We start from the raw sequence: 18,270 nt of genomic DNA, 5'->3' as shown, positions 1-18,270 counted from the left end.
GGCCCTCCGGTCTCCACACTGGAGGCAACCAGCTCTCTGACCTCCCCCAGGTTAACGCCCCGCGCCGCGTTTCCTGTAACTGGCAGCCACGCTATTAATAATCTATAATAATCTATCAGTTGGCCCTAAAAGCGAACATTTATCACCTGCTTCAGGAGGACAGGAGCGGCCTCTGTGGGTGGCCCGGAGGGGAGGCTGGGGACGCGGGACCTACCTGAGGCCTGCAGCGGGGCCGCCACTGCTGGCCGCCGGACACAAGGAGCGGGGCTTCCGGGGACAGAGTCAGGTCCAGTGTTTCCTCTATGAAAGGGGCTGATTGGCTCGGTGCTTGCCTCTCGCCCTTGGTCCCTCCAAGAAAGGACCGTGGGGTGAAGGAGCCGGAGAGCCAGGAGGGAGGCAGCTGCCCTTGGTGTCTACCAAGCAGGACCCCCGAGCAGGGGCAAGATGTGGGCTGGGGGTCTTCCCTGCAGCAAGGTGGGCGCCCCGAGCGCCTGTCACCCCTGGCTAGGGTCGCCAGATTTATCAAATGAAAATACATAACACCTTGTCAAAACTGAATTTCACACTCACAAGAAATAATTGTTTTAGTATAAGTATGTCCTATGCAGTTTTGGGACGTACCTATACTTTATACTTTAAAAGATCATTGTTTATTTGAAATTCAGATGTAACTGGGTATTCTGCATTTTATCTGGCTCCTCCTGGGCAGGAACGCCCGTCTCTGTGCTGCTAGCCCTTCACTCCCTGTGGTCTGGCCTCCCAGCCTCCCCTTCTGTCTTTCTCTCCCTCCTCCTCTGCTCCGCACTCCACCGCCCACCCCACATTGGAGTCCCACACCCTCCGGGGTCCCCCATCCCTCCAACACCGCCAAGGAGGCTAGTGCTCGGACGGGATCCCAGGCAGTCTGCGGGCGGCAGAGCCACTCCACACCCGGACACACACACACACACACACACACACACACACACGGGCTGGAACACTCAGGGAGACTGAGGCCCCCAGGCACCCCCCAGCGCGGGGTGGGGGGGGCAGCGGGCACCCACCCACCCACCGTGCAGTGCCATGGGGGCCGTGGTGGAGAGTGGTGAAGGCAGATCCTGGGACCCAGAGGGTCTGCTCTAATTCCTTCCCAGGGCGGGGTGGTCAGCCCACCCCCGCCAGGGAGCCCACCTGGGGGAACGCCATCACAGGGATCCAAGGCCCCCAGATCTCTCCCAGGTGCCCACGGTGATGCCCGGCCCCGCAGCCCAGGCTGGCCCCGCCCTCGGTCTCTGCCTGCTGGGGATCTGCCGTGGGCACTGCTCCCTTCTTCTGTTTAACCAGCGAGCTTTCAGCTGGGAAACTGTCGTCCGCAGTCTGCAAACAGCCCTTCCCGCCCCCCCGAGCCGCCTGCCAAGCGCCGCCAGCCGCCAGCTTGGCTTACAGTCGGCTCACGCAAGCTGCCCGGCCTGGCACCGGGCTCCCGCCGGGCTCCCTGGGGGGCTGGCTGGGGAGGGCTGTCCCCACTGCACTCGGGGCCCTGCAGCCTCACGACGGAGCTCCAGCCCCCCGTGTCCCCCCAGGGGCCTCTTCAGTCCCTAAGGCCCCACAGGCCCAGGAGGAATCCGGGACCACCTCCCTCGCTGGGAGACAGCATAGGAGGAATTCCAGAACTACGGGGAGACGGTAAATCTGGGGAGCGCTGAGGAGCAGGTGTCACCGAGCCTTGGGGACAGGCTGCCTCTTGAGGTCAGCCCTGCGCCAGGGCCCCAGTCCCTCCAGCAGCCCTGGTCTGCTCTCGGGTCCCCTCCACTGGCCCCTGGTGGCCGATCAGGGTCACAAGCACCTGGGGTTCTCTTGGGTGTCCCTTTCCCTGTGCAGACACTGATACCAGGACCCACTTTGGCCAGAGGAAGGGGTGCAGTCCCGGGACCCTTCTCATCGGGTGCCCAGGCCGACCACTCCTGTGCTGAAGGGGCTTTCCCCATCCTTTTGGGAAAGGTGCGGCCTCCATGCCCGAGTTGGACCCAGGCGCTTGCTGGCAGGGCAGCCTCTGGGGTCCCAGAGCCCGGGCCCCACTGGCTCCCCTGGTGCCCAGACCACACCTGGTCCTGCAGACCCCGTCTCCCCAGACCCTCTGCTGGCAGGAGCTTTGGGGCCCCACTGGAGCCCCCCAGGAGCCCCGCGGCAGCTCTCAGGCTCAGTCTTCAGAAATGAGTTGCACAATTTAAAATTAATAATCGTGCTGTCTCGTGGCCTCATAATTAAGTGTCTGTTCATCCCGATTATTGTCAGAGAGTGATTTGTTGCTCTCTGGGCAATAAAAATCAACCTGCTTTAGGCAGGAGCCTGGGGCAGCCGGTACCCCCACCCCCAGCTGCAGCCAGGAGCCCAGAGGAGGGGCCGGTGCCCACCTCTCTGGCTGGGGGACCCTCGGCCTTGGCTCCGAGGTGACATTTGGGGGCAGGGGGTGGGGAACTGCAGGGGCTCAGGGTTCAACGAGAGAGTGTGGGTGGCTCCAGGTGTGCCCCCGATTGTGCACACGCGTGGGAACAGGTCATATTAAGACGGAAAGGCAGGGACTTCCCTGGCGGTCCAGTGGTTAGGACTCCACGCTTCCACTGCAGGGGGCACGGGTTCAATCCCTGGTCGGGGAGCTAAGATCCTACGTGCCGCGTGGCGCAAAAAATAATTTTAAAAATCTAAAAAAAAAAAAAAAGAAGACAGAAGGGTGGCTTTTGGGGCTGGGGAAGGTGCTGCAGGTGGGGTGCAGATGGGGGTCTTGGGCCTGTTAGTCTTGGCTCTTCCATCAGGAGCCTCACTTGGGCCTCAGTTTCTCCACCCTATCTCGTCTCCTGGGTGGGAGGGACAGAGGGGGTTCTGCCCAACGGTGGGAGGAGCCAGCGATGTGCCCCGCCCCCACACAGCGGACCTTGTAGCACCTCCAGCCACTGGCCGGGCTCGCGGGGCCAGGGCCACCTCGCCTGCCCCTGCAGTCCCTCCCTGAGTGTGTCTGGGCGCCCGCCTCCTGGGGCCCCTGGTTTGCGAGCCAGGTCACCAGGGAGCCACCCCGCAGGGTCCACTGAGGCCCACGCCTCCTGTGTGTCCAGCACAAGACGACTGCAGAGCCCCCCGCTCCCAACCAGCAGAGGATGTACCCATTAGTTTTTGCAGGTGTCGGTGAGGACAGTGCGGCCCAGAGGAGCTGGACGTGGCGCTCAGGTCCTGGGGGGGTGGGGACAGGCGGACCCTGCCTGGGCGCCAAGGCCAGGGGACGGGGCTGCTCGTCCCGTGACCTAGGGGTCATGCCTCAACGTCCTCACGGACTCCAAGGGGCCCCGGAAAGGAAGAGGACCCCTGGGGGCTGACATTAGTCAGTCTGCCCCCGACGCTCTCGCCCAGGCCGAGGCCGGCAGGGGTCTGAGCCCACGGCCCGTCCCACACCCGCAGATCCAGCTCCAGGCCCAGGGCTTGGCTGTTTTCCTTTGAGCATTTAAAAAATTAGGCCAAAACGCACATGCAGAGATTTTTGCGAGGGAGGGGAAAGTGTGAAATAATGAGCTAGCAAAAGAAATTTGGTCCAACATCATCTTCTAACAAGAATTGACTTTAAAGTGATGGTTATTAGCCATATTTCCTTTCAGGAGCAGTTAAAGATGCCTCGGAAGGTGAGGCAATTAATTTTTAAGTTTATGCTGAACATTATAGCACAGCGAGCCGTTAACCAGGTGGAGGCATTAACCTTCCTGTACTTGGCAAACAGCCGCGGACACTCTCCAGACGGGCCCAGCACCAGACTCCGCCCGGCGCCTGGCCTGGCCTGCGGGTCCCCGAGCCCCGGGAGGCAGAGGACGGCGTTGGGTGGGCTGCCCAGACCTTCCTGTCACTGCATGTCCGGCAGCTCGATAGACACAGGCGAGTGTCCAGTGGGATGCAGGGCTCAGTCTGGGGAGGGGTCAGAAGTCAGGTCGGAGGTCAGAGGCGGGCTGGCGGGCCCCTGCCAGGGCCCTGTCGCCGACCTGTTGACCGGGAGCCGCAGCGCCCTGGCCGCTGGGACACCGCCCGGCTCCAGGCCCCCGGACCTGCACAGCTAACGTCCTGGCGCGGGAGGGAGGGGGGAGCACTTGGAATGCCTCGTCCCATCACCCCGCCTTCCCGGTGCTGTGCTGGGCTCAAGGTCACGGGGCAGGGCCAGCACTCCCGCCTGTCTCTGGGCCTCAGTGCCCCCCCTCCACCTGGGGGTCCTCTCCCACCTTTACCTGCTGCTGGCATCGGCCGGGGCAGGGACGCTACTCCAACTACAGCTCAGGGGGCCCTGGGGGCCAAGGTGGGGGCCGCATGGGACTTTCCGTAGCCTCGCCCCCCCTCGAGGTACACCCGGTGCTCCCTCCGCAGGCTCTGTGCCTGGCTTTCCCTCGGAGGGGGCCGGGGTGGCGGGAAAAGGGGTGTGGGTGAGCGTCTCGTGGCCACACGAGTGATGGTATCTCAGAGCCTGACGCCTGAGCAGGAGACGGCCTTGAGTTGAGGATGAGGCACAGCTTAACCAAGAGGGCAGCCCGGGGCTCGTGGTCCGGGCTGGGGGACAGGCCTGCTCCTGGCCGGGTTTCTTGGCCTTTGGACAAGTTCTCTGGGCCTAGGTGGGAGGGATGCCCACCACCCGAGGTGAGCGCCGCAATCACCCTCACGCGGTTCTTATCTGGCATCGTCGGGTTGGGGGGGCCAGCATTAGGGGTTAGTGCATTTCCTGAAACTTGGCCCCTTTAAATACTAGACCTTGTGAAACTGTTTTTGTTGGAAGCCCTTCTAAAAGCCACCTCCTGGTGCCCTGCCTGCGCAGGAGGGCCCGTTGAGCACCGTGGACAGGTCACCATGGGGCAGGTCCAAGTTCCAGCTCCTCCGTCCCTCCATCTGTGTCCTGTAGCCCCCTCTGTTCCTCAGCCATGAGTGGGCGCCCAAGCCAGAGACCTAACTCAGCCTGAGAAAGTCTCTCGGGTGTGGGCCGGCCCTTCGCCTCACATCTCTGGCACTTCCTGTCTGGAGCCCTGAGGCAAGCTCCCCCGTCCAGGCCCTGTTTCCCGAAGCAGCACCCAGGCCCCTCCTCCCCACTAGGGTGGGTTCGGGTGAGGCGGTGCACACCCAGGACCTGCTTCGGCCCCTCCTCCCTCCCAGGGCGGGTGGTACGGGTGGAGAGGGGGTCCCGGGGGCCCCCAGGATTTGCCACGGGCTTCTCCCAACGAGACTCAGATGGATCTGAGGTGAGCCTACAAAGTCTCATGCCTATAACTTTAAATTAAAAAAGCCATGTGCTGTTTATGGGTTCTCCCAGCAGCTCAGCGAGGCAGCCCCATAAAGATCATATTATAGTACAAGCCATTATGCGCCGAGTTGACTATATATACTTTTCTAAATGGTTCGGCAAACAGCAGCCTACTTATGGGCAGGGAAGGAGAACTGGTTCATTTGGGGTAACAAATGATCCTTGATTTGATTTTAAATGCAATGACAGCCAAATTTATTTCTTATTTAATCACTTCCCTGTGCTGTTGAGAGGAGGCTGATATTAAACTCTACAATGCGGAGCAGACTCTAGAATCAGCCGAAAGAGGCAAGCGAATAGATTATGTTTATAGGACAGAGGGAGATGCGGAGCGAAGCACATAACCAGCATGGGTATTTTTGTCATTTATACAGTAGGTTATATCATTATTTCTTCCTGCTTCCAAGGTTTCAGTAATAAAAATATAGGCAATGTGATTCTCTTTGCATTACAGATAAACCATCTTGATTCTTCATTAAATATTTTTATTAATCTGAAGGACTGCAAAGCGTTCTTGCCGATAAATCAGGCATGGAGCAGTCATCCCCCCTCTGCTGGCTCTCTGAGACGCAGCCTCCTTTAAGAGCCTGCAACCCCAAGGAGGCAGGTTTCCATATTCATGGCCCAGCACCCCTCTGTCCCCGTTTATGGCCATGTGTACCCGGCAGAAGTGGCGCTAACAGGATATTCGTTCTTCAATATCCAGTCAGTTTGGGTAATCGCTCCGCAGTCCTCAGTTTTGTGCCTATTTAATCGGGAATTACTATTCCGGTGTCACTTGCAGGCGTCAGCTGGGCCAGGAGGGCCCTTTCGGCCCATGCTGAGGGCTGGCAGGAAGCTGGGGGGGTCTCGGGGGCTCCGGGAGAGGCGTCGGCCCCGGGCAGCTCCCAGCAAGTGTTTGGGGCCCAAGAGACCACGGAAGCCACCCGGGCGTGAGGTGGAAGACAGGTCAAGGGTCAGCTGCAGCGGGGGACCCTGGTCCCAGGGGTGGGGACAGCCAGGGTGGGGCCTCTCGGGAGCAGAGGGGCCAGCTCCGGCCCGATCCCCCTTCTCGGGTGGCCCGGGCTGAGCTTGCCTGTCCTCCCACCGTGGTGAGGGACGTGGGTGAGAGCGGACTGGCTGGGGTCACCAGTGCAGGCAATTTCTTGCTGGAAAGTTTTTTCCCAGCCTCTGCCGTGGACCCAGCCGGAGCCGGGAGGGTCACCTTGCCGGGAAGCTGTAGGAGGTGGTGGTCCCTTGGCCCCCACCCCGCGTGTCCTCCGTCCACCCCCCCAGACTTGTTCGCTCCCCGGGGGATGGTCAGCTGTGCTTCTGGCTGCTCAGGCTTTGACAAGAGCACACTGGTAGGGACCCTTCCTAGGGGTCCTGAGGGGTGTCTGCTCTTGGATGGGGTGCCGATCTTGGTCTGTCCCAGCTCAGGGTGGCGTCTGGGAGGGGTGGTGGCTGGGCCAGGGCCTGAGGGGACTCCAAGGGTCTCCCAGGCTGGAAGGGGGTTCAAATGGCTCTGGGGACGTCGCGAGACGGCTGCTCAACGGCCCGGGCGGGAACGGCAAGCGGACTCGTGCTGAGGCCGTGATGCTGCCGGCTGTTCACGGGCCACGGCGCAGCCGCAGCCGTTCTCCCCAGCGCCCGGGCCCTTCCTGTCCAGCCACCCCACCCTCGCCTCCCAGCCCACCCCAAGTATGAGGAGGCCTGGCGGCCCTCGCCTGCGGGTCCCCTGGCTGGCTGCAGCCGGGGGCTCTCCAGTCTCCGGCTCCTGAATCCTCCCTACATCCTCAGGCCGACTGACCCCACATTCAGGGCCCGAGTAAGGCTTGAGTCAGGTCCCCATTCTGCCAGCCAGGGTCTGGTGACCTCAGACAAGCCCACACCGCAACCTCCACACCCACCTTCTGTCCTGGCAGTGGTGCTGCGGGTCCTGGTGAGTGCAGGTAGGGTGAGCCTCTGGGCGGGAGCCCTGTCGCCTACGCCCTGGAAGGACACGCCAGGCCCACCTCGGCCAGGTGATGCTGGGGGAGCAGTCTGGGGAGGCTTCATGGAGGAGGTGCTGTGGAGAAGGCCCTGTGCCCAGCACGAGCCAGGGCCGGGGAAGGAACAAGCCTGCAGGGGGGATGCAAGGACTGGGGTGGTTGGGAGCAAGATGGAGAGGAGCCCTGGGAGGGGCAGATGGAAGGGACCTCGGAACGCGGGTTGTGCTGGGCCCGCAGCTGCCTGAGGGGCCCCGTGCGGGAGGAACAACCCCGCAGCGCTTACCAAGCACGGCCTGGGGACGGTTACATGCGGTTGCCCAGCACTAGACATTCAAAATGACCAGTGTCCCCGCGAGAACCTGAGACGTGCGGAAGGAGGCAGAGCCAGCACCAAACCGGGGTCAGCTCTGAGACCCGAGCTGGCCAGACCCAGAGGAAGGAGGGGTGACCTGGAACCACGGCCCAGTCCAGCCCAGGCAGGTCGGTGGGTTCCTGGCACCCCACTGTCCAGGGCAGGTGGGACCCACCTCCATCACCTCCTTGGCTTACAGGCCGGCCGGGCGTCGGGCGTCCTCGGGGCCTGCGCTGCGGGCAGCGTGTGTCTGGAGGTGGGTAGTGCCCGAGGACTCGGCAGCTGCTGCTGCAAGTGCCCTGCCGGGGGGTGGGGAGAGGGAGGGCAGGCGGGCTGCCTGGCCGGGCACCAAGGGAACGCCGTGTTCCCAGCGCCTCCGCGGCGGGGACCCTTCTAAAGGCAGCGCGTGTGGTCCGCGGTGGCCGGAGTCCAGTGATGCCGGGGCGGGGGAGGGGGGGGAGAATGGGGTCGGCTGTGGGCTCGTCCGTGACTGTTCCGAGGGGCAGGGGCGCCCCTCATGGCAGAATCATCTGATTGAGGTGGGGCCTCTCAGAAACCCGCCCCCTCCCTGAAAGTTCCGGTGTTGCTGGAGGAATAGGGGCCGAGCAGGGGTGGGAGGGGGGAGCCAGTTAATTTTAAGGAGCCACCCCTCTCTGTGCCTCAGTTTCCCCTCTTAGTGGCCTGGCGCCCGAGGCAGGAGTGGTGCCGCGTGAGTGGCAGGGATTTGCGGGTGCAGCTGCGTGTGTGGGACCGAGGTCACGAGGTCACGGCACTCTGCCCGCCCCGCCCCCAGTTTCCAGCTCACTGCCCACCCGGACGGACGTGGCAGGGGGCGCCCTGGTCTTGAACAGACTTGCTCCACTCTCGCACCCCACGTCACAGAGGGCCCCCCGCATGCAGGGACGGCCTCACTTCAAGCCCCACCCAGCCTGAGTGCCGGCTCACCCCAAAGGCTCTGGTGCGGGACAAGGGCTGGCGGCCTGGGCCTTCGCTCAGTTTTGATTTCACGTTGTGAGACGTTCTGCCCTTTACAAGGCGCACCTGCATCCTTCTCCTGGGATCCGGCCCCATCAACAGCCTGCCGGGGAGGCGGGGCCAGGCTCATCTCTAGTTAGAAGGTGGGAAGACAAAAGTCTGGGCGGAGAGAAGCATCACCGGGCGGGGCTTGGCCCCTGCAGCCTCGGGTCCAGGCGCCTCTGCCGGAGGTGAGCCGTCTGTGGAGGGCAGACCCCTGGAGGGCCACCCTGAGTGTGCATTGGCCCCGGGGGGTGGGGAGAGGGGAGAACCAGCACCAGGACTGTGCCCAAGTCCCTTACCTGGTGACCGGGAGCCCCTGGGGACGCCCAGCTTGGCCCGAGGCCGCCTGTGTGTCAGCCGAGGTGGCAGAGGCAGAATGCTGGCTCTTCTTGGTCACCCTCAGCGTGTCCTCGGGCCAGACCTCCAAGCCTGAGTTTCTCCCAAGGGGTGCGTGGCGATGACGCTGCAGAGCCAGGCTGGGGTCTCTGAGGTCTCAGCCGCGGAGGCGGGGGGCGACCCAGGGCACCTCTCGGGCAGGCGAGCCCCTGTGGGGAGACCCCTCTGGAAGAGGCCGTTCATTCCCGGAAAGAAGTTAATTTTGTTTCGTTCAAATCATGCCTGCCGGTGGTGTGTCTGCATAGTGCCTCTCAAAGTGTCTCAACAGCTCTGGTTTGTGGGATGTTACAATAGGAGTTTGGAAACTTTCCAGACACTCTAAGGCACCATGGGGGCTGGGGGCTGCTCCTGGGGGGCACGGGGCCAAGGCTGGTGTGGGCCCCCCGGAGCCTGAGAGCTGGGGCCTGGCCAGGTGGCTTTGCCCGCCACCACCCGCCCGACCCCCCCGGATGAGGGTGCAGGAGTCTCCTCGGTGGCCCCCATCCCCAGGCCCAGCCCCCCTCAGCGACACCTGTGCTGAGCTGATGACAGCTGTTTGTGGAAGCAGGTCAGCCAAGGCTCTCCTGGGGGAGCAGAGGGTCCGGGACAGCCCCCTCCGCCTGCATCTCGGGCTTGCCCGCCTCCCCCAAGGGTAGGCTGCCTTCCTGGGAAGTGACGGATCCTGTGGTGGTCAGTGAGGGTGCAGGCAAACAATTCCGCATTAAAAGGGCGGGAATCCTGACACCGTAGAGCATGGATGGACCTGGAGGACGTCGCGCTGAGTGAAACGAGCCCAACACAGCAGGACGAATCCTGCAGGATCCACTCACAGGGAGCCCTAGAGGAGTCACATCCACAGAGACAGAAAGCAGATGGCGGGGTGGGGCGGGGCTGGGGAGGGGGGGATGGGGAGCGAGTGGCTAGTGGGGACAGAGTGTCAGTTTGGGAAGATGAGGAAGTTCCAGAGACGGATGTGGTGATGGCTTCACGACAGTGAGAATGTGCTTCATGCAAGAGAACTGGACCCTTCAAAACGGTGAAAATGGTAAATCTTGTTATGTGTATTTTACCACAATTTTTAAATCTTTAAATATATATTTTAAAAATTCCCGGGGGAGAGAAAAGGACCCACATTCGCGGAGTATGTTAAAGGACACAGGAGCCCTGAGAGCCACACACCGCGCCCCCCCCGGGGCCAAAGCTGGGACAGTAAAGCAAAAAGTAATGCAGTGTGTACTCCCAAGTGCAGAACAAGCGTCCGCATGAGCACACGGCCATAGAGAAATGGCTGGATAGACGCAGAAAGGGGAGAGCAGGGGCAGCCCTCCGTGCAGAGCCCCAGATAATACGTGCAGACACGCTGGGGGGCAGGATACCCCCCCAGGAGTGGGCTGTGCGCACTCCTTCCAGAGGATAAAACATGCAGAGGGAGGGAAGGAGCGATGTACAGGGAGAAACCTGACTACACCTCAGCCTGTGACCAGGGTCACCATCGGCAGTGACAGGTCATGGTGATGGCCTGCACCCCAGGTCCCATGGCGTGAGAAGGGCACCTCACCTCTGAGGTCTCCCCCAAAGCCACCACCCCAGTCCAGTCAACACATCAGACAAAGCCTAACAGAGAGACAATCTACGAGATCCCTGCCCAGTCCTCCTGCAGTCAAGGTCATCAAAAGCCAGTGAAGTCTGAGAAACTGTCACAGCCCAGAGGAGCCCCAGGAGACATGAGGACCAACTGCCATGTGGGTCCTGGGACAGGAAAGGGACTTAGGGAAAAACTAAGGAAACCTGATAAAGGATGGACTTCAGTTCATTTTAAAAAATGTATTCCTGGGGAGTGCCAGGCAGCTCTCGGGTAAGATGTGACCTTGGGCGAGTCGTGGCCTCAAAGGCTGGACGCCTGGACCAGGGCCTGTGCAGGTCCCTCCAGCCCCAGACCCCAGGACACTGCGCAGGTGGGGGACAGGGCAGCCTCCCCACCCCCCATCCTCCCCCTGGCCCGGAGCCGTCACGCACGCCTCCATCTGCGTGTCTGAGGCCCTGTGGCGCGCAGGACCGTGAGCGAGTGGGTGGCGTCCATCACGGTGGAGGGGAACCTCGTTTAGGACACGTGGCGCTTTCAGGCCTTCAGGGAGAAGAGTCAGGCAGAGGGAGGGCTGAGTGGGCTGGCGTTCAGGAGGGCGTCCAGAGAGAGAGTGACCGGAATAACCACATTTTAACCCATCAACCTGTGGACAGTTTTGTTATGAAAAACACCAGAAAGCCATTAATATAAATCATGAAATATTCAGCAAGGAAGTCGCTTAAATGTCTCGTGTTCCCAGAAACGGTGCCGGATGCTTCCTGCATCAGGGGCGCCCAAACATCAGCTCTTTTGTGCGTCTTCGGAGGCTATTATCTCGGGACTGGGAAGTGTTAGATCATCGCCTAGTGTGGGGTGGACGCCGGGAGAGGGAAACGAGGCGCTCCCGGGGCAGCGGCCACGGCCCCCTCCATGTAGCCACGTCCACGTGCTCTCTGGCTCCCGGGCCTCCCGCCAGCTGCCCCCGTGATCCCGGCTCACGTGGAGGGACCAGCCCCCGGGCCCCCGTGTCTGTCTTCAGAGGACACGGGTGGCTGGCAGAGCCTTGAGCACTGCTGGCCTCTGGTGGCCTGGCCACCCCATGCCTTCCCGGCTCCCGGCCACCTGTGTGAGCCGCCCAGCACTAACGTCCTCCGGGGACGCGCCCTCCTGCCTTCAGCGATGCCGACACGCTCTCACACTCGCACTTTGCTGGGCTCCTTACGGGCAGTCTCTCGTGTCACCCTGACCGCCATCTCAGATCCCGTAGCTGGCGAGCGTCAAGGTGAGGATTTGGATCCAGATCTGTCTGGCTCCAAAACTGTGCTCTCAGCCATCTTCCTGCCTGCCTCTGAACAGTTCCTGTTGCAAAAACACGAGACGAAGCAAAACAAAAAACACCGGGCGGGGGAGAAGATGAGGATGTGCCCATTGGGATGGCTTCTGTCAAACAAGCAGAAAACAGCAAGGCCGGTGAAGATGTGGAGAAGCTGGCAACCTCGTGCGCTGATGTTGGGAATGGAAAGTGGTGCAGCCGCTGTGGCAAACAGTGTGGAAGGTCCTCAAAAAATTGCACAAAGAGTTACCACACGACCCAGCAATCCCACCTCTGGGTAGGTACCCAAGAGACTTGAAAGCAGGGCTTGGAGAGATATTTGTACACTGATGTCCAGAGCAGCGTTATTCACAATAGGCAAAAGTGGAAACAACCCAAATGTCCACTGAAGGAGGAATAGATAAGCAAAATGTGGTCCATCCATACAAAGGAAATTATTCAGCCTTGAAAAGGAAGGAAACCCTGACACAAGCTACAACATGGCTGAACCTTGAGGACGTTATGCTCAGTGAAATGAGCCCAACACGGAAGGACAAATACTATGTGATTCCACTCATGTGAGGGCCCTAAAGGAGTCAAACCCATAGAGACAGAAAGTAGACGATGGGGCCCAGGGGCCGGGTGAAGGGAGGGAGGGTGAGCGTTTAATAAGGACAGAGCGTCAGTCTGGGGAGACGAGAAAGTCCTGGAGGCGGACGGTGAATGAACTTAATGCCACTTAACTGTGCACTTAAAAATGGTTACAGCCGTAAATTTTATGTTATGTGTATTTTACCACAATTTAAAAAATAAATGAAAAGAAGATAAAGATGGTGAAGAGCGTGGATGAAGAGGCTGCGTGTGTCCAAGGAGTGATGGTGTGACAGGCAGCCCGTGGTCGGAGGGACCACGGCGGCCAGGAGGGCGGCCGGGGCCACGGGAGTATTTCAGCACCTCGGAGAGAGACACCGCACCTGGACCGCCAGGAGGGAACGTCTGGACTGCGTCCAGGAGCAGGAGGTGCTGGGCCCTTTCTGAAGGCAGCCTGCCTGCTCCTTGCTCTGGTGGCAATAGGCAGATAGGCCGATGCTTGATGAGACGCCCCAGGACTTTGCACCTCTGGCTCCACAGGGCTCCCCTGGGAAGGGGTGGGGAGGGGTCTCTTCCTGCGGCTGCGCTCGGGAGGGTGGCTCCAACTCCTCGTGGGGAAAGGGGTGTTGTAAAAGCCCTCAGGGGGCCGGGATCCATCGGCTCGGCGCCAACCCCGGTGACCTTGGGAAGCCTCCTGCCCCTCTCTGTCCCTCCTGACTCCACCGTCAGCCACTGGGGCTTCCTGGAACCAGGGGGTCCGCCCGTGACGAGGGCAGGACAGGGAGGAGGGGAGGTCTGGTTTCTTTTCTTGTGTGCGCCTGGCCTGAGACCTCCTTACACCAACATTCTCGCCAGGGATGGTGTGGCCCCCAGGCCCCCTGGGAGCTCATTGCTCTTGTCACAAGGGGACGAGGGGTAAGCTATTGACCACACGTGTGAGCCAGCTCGGCCCCCTGAAGGACAGCCCCTCCCCTACAGGGCCGATGGTGTCCGTGTGAAAAATCAGCTGCAAGTCTCACAAATGCCATTTCAGCAAAGAGCGCACAGCCTTCCGGAAACTGAGCCTCGGGGGCGGGGCGTGTGGCGGACTCAGCCACTCAGATCCTCTGTGACAAGATTCCCAGGGACAGTTAAAGACGTCCGGTTACAGTAAAACTGCTCCGGTCCTGATTCAATAGCTTTCACGGGGGCGTCATTGATGCCATATGTGTGCACAGCTGTCTACCCATCGGCTTGTGCTTGCCCACAGCGGGCTGTGCTTCGTACAGGGAGGGTGAGAGGACCACCGCCTGAGCCCCTTAGGAGCGTCCAACCCACAGGGTGTGGACCTTATGCGTTAGCTCCACCCCCGGGCCTTCGTGGCAACACTTTGGCGGCCGGCAGAAGGCACCATGGGCCCCTGGAGGTCAAATCCCACTTCTTTACCCGTTGTCTGTAGCACTGTTCTGAACAGCGATTGTGACACGATTCTCCATGAGGCAGGCGTTCTATTAGTGGACCACACTTTGTAAACCACAGTATTTACCTCTGTCAGGGTGAATCCTCTGATATGAGTTCATTCATTCATTCATTCTTTCTTTCTTTCTTTCTTTCATTCAAAACAAACAGAAACTTGGTGACCGCCTGCTCTCACAGGAGCACTGATTTAGGGGCTGGGGTCCAGGAAGCAAGATGACCTGTCCTCAGGGGACAGGGGCAGAAGTAAATGTGGGGACACAGGAGACCTGAGCTCTGATCCCAGAGGACATGAGCTGGGGGGACACCCACAGGGCCCGAACCCCAGCCTGGTGGGGGGTCAGCCAGGATGCTGGAGTTGAGTCTTGGGGGCCGGAGAAGCTGGGGAGGGGGCTCTGCGAGGCAGAGGGTGAGAAAGCCCAGGGTGGTGAGGAGATGGGCCTGGGGTGCAGGGCTGGGCCTCCTTGGTGGCCAGCCTGGAGGAGGCACCCCTCAATCGGCAGGGGCGGCTGTGGTGGGGGCCTCTGGGGGTCTGTCTGGTGACAGGCCGGGGGGCAGGGAGGCTGGCGATGGAGAGGCGCTGGCTCTGAAGAGAGCCCTACCCGCCGGCTGTCACCCCATCTCTGAAGAGGCGTTCCTTCTACAGAAAAATTAGGGGAGGGAGTCAGGACATCTGATCTTCCACTTTAAACGTGTGCTCGGTGAGTTGCTACGGTTTATTGGGCGCTTGGAATGGCCTATAATTGCATCAAGCGACAGAAATCGCACTGGGAGGGCGCTCCCGGGGAAGCTGCTGGGCGGCACTGCCCCCCGTTCATCTCTGGGGTGTCACTGTCTCTGCTATGTGCAGAAAGAAGATCCAGACTTCGGGCCAGCCCTCCCTGGTCACCGTCTCTCCGGACCTGAGCAGGCAGAGAGGGGCAGGAGAACACAGGCTCTGGCATTAGCCTGGGGCCAAATCCCAGCTCAAGACTCCCATTTCACAGATGAGGAAACTGAGGCCCAGAGAGGTGAAGTAACTCGCCTAAGACCGCACAGCATCAGGATTTGAACTGGCATGTGTCTGACTCCACAGCTAAGCTTCCCACCCTCTTACCTGGCTCACAGACGGTGACGCACCTGCGGCCCAGCACACGGAGTGGCCGCAGAGACACGGAGCGGAAGGGTGGGCCTGCTTAGAAACTGTGAAGTGCCAGGCAGAGGAGCGGAGGGTGCAGCCCATTAACATCATTCAGCGACGGCCCCCTGGGCTGACGGCACATCTGGAGCCACTGGCAGCAAGGCCTGACGCCCCCCTCCCTATCCCCCACGGGGCAGGGACCGGCCCCCGGGAAGTATCTGGCTAACCAGCACCGTCACCACCATTTCATTATTTTAGGGGCCGGAAAATTACTATTCATGACAGTAAACTTAAAGATGAAATAATAAGTCTGTCCTTTCAAAAAGCAAATTGCTCCGCCAGAATATTCATGAGCTGTGACTTCATGGGAAATGATAGCAGCCGGAGGATGATCATTTGGTTAAGTCAGCAGCTAAGGAATTTAGGGAAATGCACTTGTCACTCTGAGGAAACGGGTGATGAATACTTTCCTGTTTGTGGGGGCCCTTAACAGGCGCATTTTTAATGTACTAATTAATTAACCTTGGGACCACTCACATTTCCCAGGAGGCTGAGGCCTCCACTCCTCGAGGGCGGGTGCCACCAGGCAGAACCGACCTCCAGGTGGAGCCAAAGCTGGTGAAGGTCGGTGGGCAGCTCTAGGCTAGGGACGTGCCCCCCACTCCCCGCTAGTAAATGCCCGCGACTTCTCAATTGGGGGTTGAGTCCCCCCAAAACTCACATCCACCTGGAAGCTCAGAATGACTTTCTCTGGAAATCAGGTCTTTGCAGACGTAATCAGTCAAGGGTCATCCTGGATTTAGGGTGGATCCTCAGTCCTGGGTTTAGGACTCGTGTCTCTGAGAAGAGGAGAGACACAGAGACACAAAGACAAGAGGGAGATTTGGAACAAGGGGCCCCCGTGCAGGCAGGGGCAGCAACCGGAGGGAGGTGTCTCCCAGCCAAGGAACCGCGAGGCTTTCTGGCGATACCAGAAGCTGGACAGAGGCCTGGAACACCCTCCCAAACGGCCTTGGAGGGAACCAGCCCTGCTGGCACCTGGAGCTCGCACTTGTGGCTTCCGGAGCTGGGAGCCGGTAAATTCCTGAATTCCTGTTGTTGTTTGAGACTCCCCTGCCCTCGACTTGTTAAGGCCGCCCTCTGACCCACCTGCATCCGGTTGGGAGGTGCTGGAGGTGGCCTTTGCCGCGGGTCACTGCAGGGCCCCTCCTCTCTCTGGGCCTGGGGTCTCCCGCTGCAGGGGGCTGGGCCAGAGCTGTGCTTTTCAAACTGGGTTCCCCGTGCACCCACAGGGGCAGTGGGAGCTGTTTCTTCTTGTTGGAGCCCCTCAGTTTCCTCCCCACACCCCTGCTTCCTCCCTTTTGCTGCCTGGAGAACTTTTAGTCCTCCCTTAGGGCCCCGTTCTATAACCCTCCCGGGGCTGGGGGAGAGGATGGTGACCGAGCCGCTGTGTCCTCAGAAGTCACTCCCCGCCACAGGCTCTCTGCAGGGGCCTTGAGGGGGCCCCCCAGGAACCGGCTGGCCACCTGCTCGCGGGACCGCGGCTCACCCCGCCCTCTAGTGGCCGCCTCGCGGGACCGCGGCTCACCCCGCCCTCTAGTGGCCGCCTCGCGGGACCGCGGCTCACCCCGCCCTCTAGTGGCCGCCTCGCGGGACCGCGGCTCACCCCGCCCTCTAGTGGCCGCCTCGCGGGACCGCCGGGCAGCCCAGGCAGCAGGTTTGGGCCTCGCAGGGGTGGGCGGCCCTGGCGTGAGCAGAATGCCAGGGTGGCCACCACTCCTGGCCAGACGTGGAGCCCTCTTTGCTGGGAGACCCTCCCCAGGCTTTGTGGCCCAGGCACGCCTGCTCGGGGTCCAGCAGCCGAGTCCAGGCAGGAGTTGGCAGGGGTAGGAAGACCGGGGAGGGACGGTCATCCGCTCAGCTGCCACCGGCCAGGGCAGCTCGGGCCACTCCCGGGGACTGTCAGTGCTGGGGTGGGACCCAGGGCCGGGCTGGGACAGCGGGCTGGGCCCTGCCAGCTCAAACCGGGCCTGGCAGCCAGGGCTGGCTCTGCCCCACGCAGGGAAACCCTTGGCGCTTGCTGACTCCCAGCTGGGCCTGGGCCGGACACGCTCAGACCACCCGGCCTTTCTTGTTCCTGAGAGCGACAGTGATCTTGAGAACCTCCCAGAAGGGGTGAAGGTGTGGGCGCTCTCGGTCTCTCTGCCTTATTCCTGCTGCACCCCAAGTCCCTAAAGCGGCACCCAGCACATAGCAGGCGCTAAATAAACACATGCTGGGCGGCCAGGTGAGTGCGCCAGGTGGGGTCTTGGGAAGCAAGGCTGCGTTCAGGTGCACGATGTGCTTTAGGGACCAGCACCTGTTGGATGGGGTGGGGAGGCTGCAGGGTTAGGCCAGCTCTGGGCCGGGTCCCCCCCCTCACGGGAAGTGTCTGGGTCTTTACACGCCACTTAGCCCAGCCACCCGGGAGGGCCGTGACCTCACAAGGCCACTCTCTGCGGCTGAGACTGCAGGAGGGGCTGATGGCCCGGCATCTGCTGCCCACTCCCCGAAGCTGGGCAGCTGGTCCTTCCTTGAAGGGGGCCCTCTCCGGGTCCACATGGAAGCCTGATCCTTATGTACTAGAGGAGACGGAGGCTCAGAAGGGGAGGAACCCACCGAGGATGTCCAGGGAGTCCTAGGACATCACCCGGCACTGCTCCCAGTGGATGGGGCTGGGGAGTGCAGCGTGGGAAGGGAGCCCTGCCCCAGGCCCGCCGCTGCACCTCCAAGGGGAGAATCATCACTGACTGGCCTCTCGGAGGAGGAGGAGGTGCCGCTGATGGGAGACCACTTATTTACATCCAGGCTCCTCAGAAATATTTTGTCAACACATCACTAAGGACGTCCAGCCTGCAGGGGTCTTGCTCTGGCACCGGGGTCAGCCATTAGAGGGGTGGGCAACTCACAGCATGCTAAGTGGTGCCCCAGAGGAGGTGCAACCGGGGCGGTCTTCCTGAGGGAGGAGGTCCTGCGTTCTAGGGAAAGGGCTGGGTTTGCACAGGCTGCAAGGTCAGGAATTGGTAAGTCAGTGGAGACGCAGTGGATGAAGGGTGCTGGGCACGCAAGTCCTGGCCGATTTGGCTGATAAAGGCCCCATGAGCTGCTTTTGGATCCAGGCAGTTTATTACTGACATAGTGAAAGGATGTGGGCTCCTCGGGCCTTCATCCTACACACG

This window comes from Balaenoptera ricei, chromosome 6 (assembly GCF_028023285.1).
Source record: "Balaenoptera ricei isolate mBalRic1 chromosome 6, mBalRic1.hap2, whole genome shotgun sequence".
In the NCBI taxonomy this organism is placed as follows: Eukaryota; Metazoa; Chordata; class Mammalia; order Artiodactyla; family Balaenopteridae; genus Balaenoptera; species Balaenoptera ricei.
The sequence above is the reverse complement of the archived record's forward strand: the minus strand, read 5'-3'. Positions refer to the sequence as shown.